This window comes from Elephantulus edwardii, unplaced genomic scaffold (assembly GCF_000299155.1).
Source record: "Elephantulus edwardii isolate Elephantulus edwardi_28Jun2011 unplaced genomic scaffold, EleEdw1.0 scaffold00204, whole genome shotgun sequence".
In the NCBI taxonomy this organism is placed as follows: domain Eukaryota; kingdom Metazoa; phylum Chordata; class Mammalia; order Macroscelidea; family Macroscelididae; genus Elephantulus; species Elephantulus edwardii.
This window is the reverse complement of record NW_006399954.1, coordinates 3,350,697-3,362,638: the sequence shown is the minus strand read 5'-3', so window position 1 is coordinate 3,362,638 and position 11,942 is coordinate 3,350,697. Positions and strand designations below refer to the sequence as shown.

The 11,942-nt window shown below is 40.1% G+C and overlaps 2 pseudogenes; one reads left to right on the top strand and one right to left on the bottom strand.

Annotated features, from left to right (window-relative positions):
• Positions 1 to 1,418: 1,418 nt before the first annotated feature.
• Positions 1,419 to 1,956, top strand: LOC102844699 (annotated as a pseudogene).
• Positions 1,957 to 2,412: 456 nt separating this feature from the next.
• LOC102844283 lies at positions 2,413 to 11,317 on the bottom strand (annotated as a pseudogene).
• Positions 11,318 to 11,942: the final 625 nt, after the last annotated feature.

The following is an 11,942-nucleotide window of genomic DNA, read 5'->3' as shown; positions in this document are numbered from 1 at the left end:
TCTCACCATATCCTTTCCAACGTTTATTACTTACTGTCCTGTTAAATATTGTCACTGCTACTGGGGTGAGATGGTATATCACTGTGGTTAATGCTTTTGGTTACGAACACGTCCAAAAGGTTGGGGTTTTGTTTCTTTGTTTTTTGGGGTGTATGGTTTTTTTGTTGGGTTGTTTTTAATATGGAATGCTTCACATATTTACAAGTCATCTTTGTACAGGGGCCAGGCTGATCTTCTCTGTATTGTTCCAATTTTAGAAAATGTGCTGCTAAAGCGAGCACTACAAAAGGTTTTTTAAGTCCTCCCAGAGACATTAGGGAAGAAAGATCTTGAAATCTAATTCTGAAAAACCAGACACTGAAAATCCTATGGAACACAAGTGTATTCTGATGCACATGGAGTCACCTAGAATCAGAGCTGACTGGATGAGAACTCGTGTCCTTAGAAATCATAAGCATCTTGTCATCTTCTGCTGAGAGGACAACAACCCAGGAGGGGAAGTCATGGTATTCCTAGTATGATGTCGCTCTTTCTCTGGGTAAGACTGAGTTACTGGAGGGTCAGCTATGGTTCGGTTCTTACTAGATGGTACACAAAAATAGCAGTGTAGGTATCCCTTCTTCTCCATCCTTCTCTAACTTTCCTTTCTGTGCTATCAGCCTTTTGAGGTTTCTCAACATGCAAGGTATTCTGCTTGGTACTTTTCACACATTATTGACAGCCAGTCTGAAACATAGGCCTTGTTCTTTCTCTTTTACACATAAAGTAAATGAAAGAACAAACAAACAAACAACAACAAAAAAAACCCCACATCTCCATAGTTATCAAATTGTAAGAGGCTCATAGTTGAGCCTATGGTGAATTTTCATGAAGCATCCTGTGGGATGATCATGCATCTTTCTCTGTTGGAGTTGTTAGGGGTTGTGAACCGCCAGAGAGGTCTTTGGGTTGGCAGCCAACTCCTTAGGTTGTAGGCCATCATAACTTCCTACAGCAGGTCAAGTAAAATGTAGGTAAGGTGTTCTGAGACGTATGTATTTGCCTAACATCAAGATTGATTGAGACAGGACTTATACCTAGTTTGAATAAAGAACCTATTTATATACCTTAGGAAGGGAAAGTATTTTTAGTATAAACATCTTGACAATGTAGGGAGATCTCAATGGTTTTGTTTGACATAATAGAAAATGGACATGCCTAAAGTGGTTCCTTGATCACCTCTGAAAAAAGATGATCTGACAGAGTGCAGAAATTATTTTTTTTAATTATTTAAGACCTTTATTAGAAGGTGCTGGAAATTTTGTTGACTTTTTTTGAAAAATCAAGTTGTAAACTTTTATTACAAACTAAGTATGAGGTTCTTGCTTTTTCCTGTGAGCAGCCTCAGTTGATCTCCCAAAATGGTTTGATACTCACTTGACCTGGAAAATCCCACATAGTCATTTAAATAAAGAGGCTCAAATCTTTGGGTCCATTTTAAGAACATCCGGGAAACAGCCCAGGCCATCAAGAGTGTGCATATCGAAAAAGCCACCAAATATCTGAAAGATGTCACTTTGGAAGAGCAGTCTCTGTGCCCTTCCAGCAATACAATGGTGGAGCTGGCAGGTGTCCCCAGGACAAACAGTGGGGTTGGACACAGCGTCGGCGGCCAAAAAAGAGTGCCGAGTTTTTGCTGCATATGCTTAAAAATGCTGAAAGTAATGCTGAACTTAAGGGTTTAGATGTTGATTCTCTGTCATTGAGCATATCCAGGTGAACAGAGCTCCCAAGATGTGCCGCTGTACGTACAGAGCTCATGGTCAGATTAATCCCTGCATGAGCTCCCCCTGCCATATTGAAATGATCCTTACTGGAAAGGAACAGATTGTTTCTAAATCAGAAGAGGAGGATGCCCAGAAAAAAAAGATCTCCCAGAAGAAACTGAAGAAACAAATATTTATGGCTCAAGAATAAATGCATCATCAAATAAAATGAAAATAACTTTTAAAAAAACAAGCAAAGAAACCAAATTAAATATGAGGTTTTAAAAAAATCTCAACTTGACCAGATATGAAACAACTTAAAAACTCTTAAAGGTATATTGAGAAAAACCAGGCTTTTTATAAAACATGTTTGTCATTACCAAAAAGAGATGTCTTTAAGTAAAAATAATAAAAATTCCATGTTTCATAGATAATGCAGACCTAGTTATCTGGTCAATGGGCAAAAAGCAAGCACTTAAGGTCTTCAGCTCCAATCTTTTATTCATTTCTTATTGCTGGAATTGGGTATTCATTTTTTGTTGTTGGATGACTAAACCAGATGATGGTAGAGATGGTAAGTGGCATTTACTCAGCCCTGCTCTGCTCATCCTCAAGAGAGATGCATCTTCAGTCGGTGGGTGTGTTGGCTGCTTTTGTCTTTGCCATCTCATGATTTAGAGTTTTCTGGGTGTCTGGGTCTGGAATTGAAGTTGCGAAGGTACGCTGTTGAGGTTGCTGCTGACCTTGGGACTCATCTTGATTTCCACTGCTCCCTCTCTAGGCTGTCTTTAGTGAGGAGGCCCTTTTGAATTTGTGGTCTAAATCCCCCATACATATTCTTTCTCACTGGTCTACCTTGTTCTCGTGCACCCTGGTTCTCTGGTACAGGAGGCTTGGGATACTGTGTTTCGTGTCCATGGGGTCTCTGCATGAAGTAAGACGGGAACCATCGCTTGTGCTATGCTGGCGTCCTTGGGCCTCGTCTACCTGGCCCTCCTACTCACTGGTTGTCAGCACCCACCATCTCCTCTCGCTGCACAGGCGGATTGTAACACTGTGATCCATCCCCATCGTGTCTCTACATGGAGAAAGGTAGGAAGCATCGCCTGCAGGAGGGCCTGCGTCCTTGGGCCTGGCCTTCGAGAACAGGTTCCAGTCCCTATTCTACTCCGCACTCTTACGATTCTGGCAATTCTGCTGGTAATTACACGGAGGACCCCTACGATGTCGATAACATTTATGATCGTTAGAGTCTGCTGCATATTCACTGCCTTGTGCTGGAAAGCCACCAGGACCTGAAACATCTGCTGTCTCCACACCCTTTTCTCCTTCAACAACATGAAACTGCAAAGTTTCTCCTTCTCCTACACCGCAAAGGTACTTCCTGGGGTTATTCTTCTTTATGGGAGTCTTGTGCACACATACCTCTTCTTTGGTGTCATTCCTGCTTGAAAGACCATATGTGTTCCTTACAATTAATCATTTTACTGTTCCCAAAATTTTCCTTGTGATGACCTTTGTGTGGCAGACTCTGCCTATGTGAGGCCACGTAGTACTGCTCCCTGTGCCACTGCCCCTGGTGCTGGGCTTGGTGTTGCCAGCACTGAGGGTGGGGTTGGTGGTGCCTGCTGAGTCTGGCCTTGTTGCTTATGCTTGGAGTGATGGTGACTGGGACCAATTGTGGTCGCTGCGGCTCCTCCCGGGGTTTGAAGGTAACTGGGCTCATGGAGGTGGTGGGCTGCCCAGGGCTCTCAGGGATCTGCTCTCTTCTCCTGTTCCAGATCAAACTCCAGTGTGGAAACTATTCAACAATACCACTAATAGTAAATTCAAGGAAAGTCTTGACGAAGATATAAAAACAAAACAAAACAAAACAAATAACAAACCGACAACCCAAAACTGACTGGAACAGCTCATCAGCAGAGAACTACCAGAAATAGAGGCAAGATTTAGAAGAGGTCATGGCACTAGGGATATGATTGTCAATGTCAGAAGCATCCTGGTTGAAAGCAGAGAGTACCAGAGGAATGTCTGTGTTTCATTGACTATGCAAAGGCATTTGACTGTGTGGTTCACAACAAACTGTGGCTGACTTTGAGAAGAATAGGAATCCCAAAACACTTGATTGTGCTTATACAAAATCTATGTTTGAATCAGGAAGCAGTTTTCATGACACAGCAAACAAACACTCAGGAAAGGAATGTGTCAGAGATATGTCCTGTCTCCATACCTTTTAAATCTATATGCAGAACAAATCATCTGGAAGGCTGGACTTAGGAATGTGGCATCAGGATTGGAGGAAGACTCATCAACAACCTGCATTATGCAGATGATAACAACCTTAATTGATGAAACTGAGGAGGATGTGAAGCATTTGCTTCAGAAGGTCAAGGACTGTGGTCTTCAATATGAATTTAATTTTAACACCAAGAAGTCAACTAAAAATTATATCTCACTGTGTGTTTGAGTTGCATAACATTCTTGGTACCAGCAGCCAGGAAATAAAAATGACGAATTGCATTAGGAAAGTCAGCTGTCAGGGACCTCTCCAGAGTACTGAAGAGCAATGATGTCAGTCTAGAGACTACGGTGCTTCTAATTCAGGCCATAGTCTTTGAAATCATTTTCTGTGCATCAGAATGTTGGACAATGACTAGGGATGATGGAAGAAGAATTGATGCCTTTGAGCTGTGGTGCTGGAGAAGAGTGCTGAATATACCATAGACTCCCAGGAGAAAAAAATAGGTCCAGTCTGGAGATGGTGAAACCAGGCTGCTGCCTAGAGGCAAGAATTCTGAAGCTTCATCTGACACACTTTGGGCATGTTACAAGGAGGGGCCAGTCCTTGGAGAGGGACATCATGCTTGGGAGGGTGGAGGAACAGAGAAAGAGAGGAAGACCCTGGATGAAATGGATTGATTCCAGTGGCTGGAGTAATGGGGATATTGTCAGAGACAATAAAGTTAGCTCAAGATACAACAGGGTACAGAGCCGTTGTTTATAGGGTCACTATGAGTTGCAGGTGACTTGACGGCACATAACAACAACAAAAGCGATGATACCAAGTATCTTTTCCAATGTTAGGCAACTACTTCACTATTTAAATGTCCTGTTTGGAAAAAAGAAATCTACTCAATTTTATTGTCTTTTGTTGTTAAGTGTTAGAAGTTTATGTCATTTGTCTTCTTATTGTTTAGTGTTAGATGTTTATACGCACAAACACACACAGGTTGCTTATTATATTCTTGCTAACTATATAGTTTCTGAAGATATTCCCCCAATTGGTAGTGTGTTGTTTCATTTTTTTGGTTAAACCTTTATTTATTTTTATGAAGTCTCATTTATTTAATTTGTGCTTTTTGTACTGGTTAGATTTGATAGCATTGCTATGCTTTGTTTCTAATATTTTTTTCCCTTACTTTGAATCCTTGGCTGATTTTAGAGGGCAAAGATGATTCACTTTATGAAATGGAATGTAGACTCAGGATTGGAGGAAGACTCATCAATAATCTGGATATGCAGATGACACACCCTTACTTGCAGAAACTGAGGAGCACCTGGAGTGTTTGCTGTAGAATATCAAGCACTGCAGTCTTTAATATGGATTGAAACTCAACATCAAGAAGACAATGAATCTCACCACTGGGCCAGTTGGCAACACCATGATAGATGGAGAAGAGATTGAGGTTGTTAACAATTAGAGCTTGCTCAGCTCCACAATCAAAAGTCTTAGCACTAGCGGTCAGGTAATCAAAAGACAAATTGCATTGAGGAAGTCTGCTGTCAGGGACCTCTCTAAAGTGCTAAAGAGTAATGACATCAGTCTAAGAACTACGTGTGCCTGATCCAGGCTATGCCTCACAGAACTGGACAATGACTAAGAATAACAGAAGAAGTATCTTTGAGGTGTGGTGCTGGAGAAGAGTATTGAACATACCATGGGCCACCAAGAGAACAAAGAGGTCTGTCTTGGAGAAGATGAAACCCAGTTTCTCCTTAGAGGTAAGGATTTTGAAGCTCTATCTCACATACTTTGGGATGTAGCCAGGAAGGATCACTGTTTGGAGAAGGACATCATGTTTGGAAGGGTGAAAGGAGAGTGCAGGAGAGGAAGACCCAGGACTAGATGCATTGACTGGAAAAATGGGGATAGATGTGTCAGAATTAGTGAGATTGGCTCAGGGAAGGGCAGGCTTCATAGCTGCTGTACATATGGTCGCTATGAGTCTCAGGTGACTTGACAGCACATAACAACAACAACAGCAAGTACTAGTTTGGTAGATTTGAGCCAGCACTTTGATTAGCAACATAAAATGTTATATGTCACTAAGACTTAGCAATTTTAACTCTTCTAATTCACGAACATGGAACTTTTATTCTCATTTCTTTAAATCTTAAATTTCTTTCAGTAGTTTTAATAGTTTTCATTGTGGAAATCTTTCATATTCCTACTTATAATTACTACTATTTTATTCTCTTAAATGCTATTATAAATGGATTTTTTAAATATATTTACTAATTTCTTGGAAAAATAACAAGTCACACTTTAGGATACATTTCTTCAACCAGGGCAGCCTCTTCTCAGTCATGCCTGCAGGCAAGCCTCTCTCTGGTCCCTTGGCCCTGGGCCTGGCTATTGCCCTGCTTGAGCAAGTGTTATGAAGCACTTTAACTCTAATGAGTGCCCAGAGGCATGACATCCTGCCAGCAAGCCTCTTCTCCCAAATTGCCCAGCTTTCTCACTCTGTGAGTCAGGGAGCCCACTGTGACAATTCCTGTCAGGCTGCTGGGTATGGTCCTTCCAAGCTCTCTGCCCTATTCCCACCAGCCTCTTGTTACCTCAGGTAACAGTTCTCTGTTTCCCGAGTCTAGTTATTTTGTACCATTGAGTCAGAACCAACCCATAGCTGAGCTTTGAACAAGTTTTCAGAGGCAGTTAATCTCATGGGAGATTTCCTGTATTTCTCCAGTAAAGCAGGTGGTAGGATTACCCTTTAATATTTCTCATTTCTAATGCATGGAAACAAATGCTGTATTTGCTTGCTGACATTGTATCTTGCAGTGTTACAAAATTTCTCTATTAGTTCTAATAGTTGTCTTGAGGATTTTTTTAATTTTCTTTTTATATCTTTTTAATAGATATCCTATTTGTTGTTTTTATGTGCCATCAAGTTGACTACCACTCATAGGAACCCTACGCACAATAGCTTTGAATCCTGCTCTATCCTGAGACATCCTCAATGTCTCTGATACACCTATCTTAATTGCCCCAGTAATTTTGTCAATCCATCTAATCTGAAGTCTTTCTCTCTTGCGCTGTCTCTCCACCCTTCCAAGCATGATGTTCTTCTCCAAAGACTGGTCCCTCCTGGCTACATGCTCAACATAATGTGAAACAGTCTCAAAATCCTTACCTCCAAGAAGCAGGTTGGTTTTGGTAAGAGGGAAGATAACTTCACTTTTCTTTTTCTAATAGGGATATCTTCTCTTTATTTTTCTTTTCTTATTGCTCTGGCTGATTATTCTAGTATAAAATATAACTACATGGTGAGAGCGGGCTCTTTGTCTCATTCCTAATTTAAAGGGGAAAATTCTCAGACTTTTCCCATTAAATATAATGTTAACCATTGCCTTTTTTTTTCTATGCCTGGAATCATTTGAGAAATTTCCATTCTATGCCAATCTTCTTGGATTTTCATAAGAAAAAGTGTACATTTGTTGGGTATTTTGAAATGCATTTTTATGCCTCAGTAGAATGTGGCTCTTTTCCTTTATATTATTGATATAGAAGATATTGACAGTAACTGAGCCCCAAGTAGTTCTTTTTAAGATCACTACAATAAGTTCTCTGCTGCTTTGTGCTTAGTCAAAGTCTAAATTATAGTGCATTACTCAGAAGTCTCATGTGTATGTAGCACAGGTGAAGGAAAAGCAGGTCTGTAAGGATTTGGAACATGGATGCGAATCTCCTGAGCACCACTAAGCACCTTGAGGGTGCACATCTCTATAGGTGGTATTAAACTGCTGACCTTCCAGTTAGTAATGTTATACATTTCATAGCCAGGTTTACGCAGTAAAAATCATAGGACATGAGGATGTGCAGAGGGGTATGGTGGGAGGGTGGGGTGGGTTGTACAGGGACAATCATGAGGTTGTACAATTTGATGGGTGGAAGAGTGGGGAAATTGCAAGAATCTGTAAATTGTAAATAAACTAGTAAAATAATAAAAGGAGGGAAGAATTACGAGATAGTTTCCTTTCTGGTATAAATACCTGGAAAAGTTCTAAGTGCCTTTATTATCTGGTCAATTATCTGGCAAGTCTTCATTTCTTTCTTATTTTAATAACTAGGGAGGAAACTGAACCAAAAAATTAGTTTGTTTGTAGCAATATGGAGGAAAGTATACCTTGTTTACTTATCAAAATTGACTTAACTTTTTCTCTCTCAATTTTGTTCTCTTATCAAGAGACTTAACTATTTTGATTTTGTTCTAGATTTGCACAACTTTGGCTGATAGCATAGTCTGTCATGCCAACTCAGTTATGGCATCATATTTCTTATCCTGTACTCTGTTCCTGGCCAACACTGTCCTCGAAAAAGAGAGGGACAGGACTCAGAGAGAACATGATCACTACTTGCTTGCAGCTGTGAATGAAGCCCTGCTGAAGTGTTGCATTAGTTATCAGGCTACCAAGTCCACTGTGTGGAAGAAAGATGAACAGTCCTCAAAGATTCCAGCCTTAGAAATCTGATGAAAAATTTGGGTGGCAGTGGATTTGGTGTTTTGTTTTATATAATCAATATGTTAAAAAACAATTTAACTCATATTTAATATATATTAACTGTGATTTTATTTTAAAAAATGGAAATAAATTACTTTGACTTTGGCAGAGATACATTTGTCTGTCAAAATGACCTATAATTTTTTATTTGGTTCTATGTTTATTCCTCTAATCACTGTCAAAATCAGCTGAAGAAATCATCATTTCCTTGGCATTATTTTGGCTCTGCTATTATGTTAATCTTCTCTGGCCCCAAAAGTTTGGAATATCGCTAAAATACCTTCCTTTGATTTCCAGATGGGTTGTTCACACGAGGAAGAATGAAATATACATAGGCATGTTTCTCAACATGCCAGTATAGAAACAGGGATTAAATTTTACTCACCACATTCCTAACTAAATTTCACAGATGTTTTATGTGAATTAAGGATTGTAAAACATTTAGAACAAAAGAGCAAGTGCAGTGTGATTACCTTAAACTTGGTTTTAATGCCATGCAAGTTATGGCATCTGTTACCAAATGGAATTTAAAATTAACAAATCTCCACAACCTGTTCATACAATTAAATAGAACTCTGTTATTTAAATCTCTGCATTGTAAAAATTTTCAAGTGATAGGCATGTATTAATTTGAGATTCCATCGTATAAAACTTCCATACTAAGAGGAAAGTCTTTGTTGTTGTTGTTGTTTTTATGTGACATCGAGTCGCTTGCGACTCATAGCGACCCTATGTACAACAGCCCTAAACTCTGCTCTGTCCTGTACCAATCGCACTGTCTCTGACACTCCCATCCCGATTATCCCAGTCACTGAATCAATCCACCTCATAGAGGGCCTTCCTCTCCTGCGCCGTCCCTCCACCCTCCCAAGCATGATGTCCTTCTCCAAGGACCGGTCTCTCCTCACAACATGTACAAAGTATGTTAGACGGAGCCTCAGAATCCTTGCCTCCAAGGAGCCACCCGGTTTAACACTTTCCAGGACAAATCTGTTTTCCTAGCAGTCCATGGTATTCTCAGTACTCTTCTCCAGCACCACAGCTCAAAGGCATCAATTCTCCTTCTATCCTCCCTGGTCATTGTCCAACTCTCTGATGCATAACAAGTGATTGCGAAGACCATGGTCTATATCAAACGCACCTTAGTCTCCAGAGAGACGCCTTCAGTACTTTGGAGAGGTCCCTAACAGCAGACTTTCCCATAGCAATGCGCCTTTTAATTTCCTGGCTGCTGGTGCCAAGAGTGTTGACTGTGGAGCCAAGCAAACTAAAGATTTGTACAATCTCAATCTCTTCACCATCCATCCTGATGTTGCTAATTGGTCCAGTGGTGAGAATCTTTGTCTTTTTGATATTGAGCCTCAATCCATATTGCAGGCTGCAGTCCTTGACCCCCTGCAGCAGGTGCTTCAGGTCCTCTTCAGTTTCAGCAAGCAGGGTTGTGTCATCTGCATAACGCAGGTTGTTGATAAATCGTCCACCAATCTTGACCCCACATTTCTCCTCAAAGAGCCCAGCTTCCCGGATAACAATCTGACTCTCTAACTAATTTTAATATTTCATCTCATGGTCTATAGAATTATTTGTCCACTACCAGTTCACATAATATTGTTCTATCACCAATGTATGAAGAAATCATCTGCAAAATGTTCTAATTCCAATTTTTAAAAGGAAATAAAACACAATGCAGTGAGGTGGTAATTATTTTTTATGGAACAATTTTATTTCTGAGCTTTAGAAGCATCACTGTATCTAAATACACCTCATATCTATACCCTAAAAGGTATAAAATGAAGTGAATTGAGATGGATTAGGCTAATTAATGGGTATGAATGGCCTTTCACCCCAACAATTGTAGACAAGCACAGTCTAAGAATTTAAATCAGGATTTGCTATTCTAAGCTCTAGCAGACATTAATTCACATCATATAATTTGGCAGAGTTGGCCTAGAAATGAACTTGCCATGGACTTGACCTTTCCAACCGTAGGAGCATACATGGAAGAGGAAGTAAGAGAACACACAGGTACAGATGAGCATGGGTGTGTGTGCATGTGTGAGAACACACACAAACACACACACAGAGACACACACTCCAAGAAACAAGCCTGCTTAGATTCTGTGGATACATTGTTGTTGTTATATGCAGTCAAGTGAGAACCAACTCACAGCTGACTCTCCAGAGGATTCTCGGAAGCTGAAAATCTCAGGGAAGGAGATTATCCTTCCTCCTTTCACCCACAAAGCAACTAGTAACTTCGATCCGTCTGCCTTTGGGTTGGCAGCACAACTCCTTACCTCTAGTCTACAAAAGGTCCCTGTGAATAATAGAAGAGGTTTAACTTTAAAGATTTTTATTGACTTTATTCGCTTTCAGTGAAAATTATATAAAAATGCCATCATTGCCTATTACAACACTCTTCATTGACTGAGAGAAAAATTCTAGTTAAAATTCATATAATTTCACATTTATACCTGCAATTAAGTTTACTGAAAGCCAGTACCGCAAAACAAGTAGAATTGTGTACACACACAGAGGCATCATTAGCACTTACATGTAGCCCATCTGGGTTAGAAAAATAATAAATAAAAAAATAGAGAGAGGAATAATACTTTCCCAAATAATAAATACACTTCGGAAAAAGGTCATTGCTTAGTACATTTACAAACGCCAAGAAATCTGTGTAAAACAGTGCAAATATTTCTATGTGGTGTGATTTACATGCCAGCATATATTCCAACTAGCTGCTTTCTTTTCAAGTCTCCCACTTTCTCTCCAGAAGCAATCATGGGGATAAGCCCTAGTGGTCAGACCCACCAGCCAGACTTGGGCAGGAGGTCTCCAGTAGTCCCTTGTCAATTGAGGAAGGCAGCTTGGGGCAGCAGGTCAGCCAGCCAGCATGGGCGCCAAACTGGCTTGAATCAGAGAGCTGTGAATGACAGAGGGGCGGATGGATTTCAGCGAAGCTTTCTGTCACAGCGGCCACGCTCACTTGATGAAGCACTGCTCGGGGCCTTGGAGAATACGCTTGCTGTTAGTGAATATTTGTACATTTGGCAGTGAGAATATTATTTTACTGTTAATGCGATTTTCTCAGTGTTTGGTGGCTGAAATATACAGCCCAATCTTTTCTTAAAGGTCACATATACGAAAGCCCCCACAAAAATACTGAAAAGTAAACTCAATTTTCTAAAAGTATATATATATATGAAAACCTCAATATAAAGTTTATGCTGTGGGCAAGAATTTTCAATACACTATGGCTATAGCCAAATTAAGTCTTTCTCAATTCCAAATGCAGATTGTATTTGAATAAATGTTAGATTCCTGTAATATCCAAATCTGGTGGCAGCAAGCCTTGGCTAGGGTACATTACAACAGCTTCCTAACTGATTTTGCTCGGTTAAACTCTAT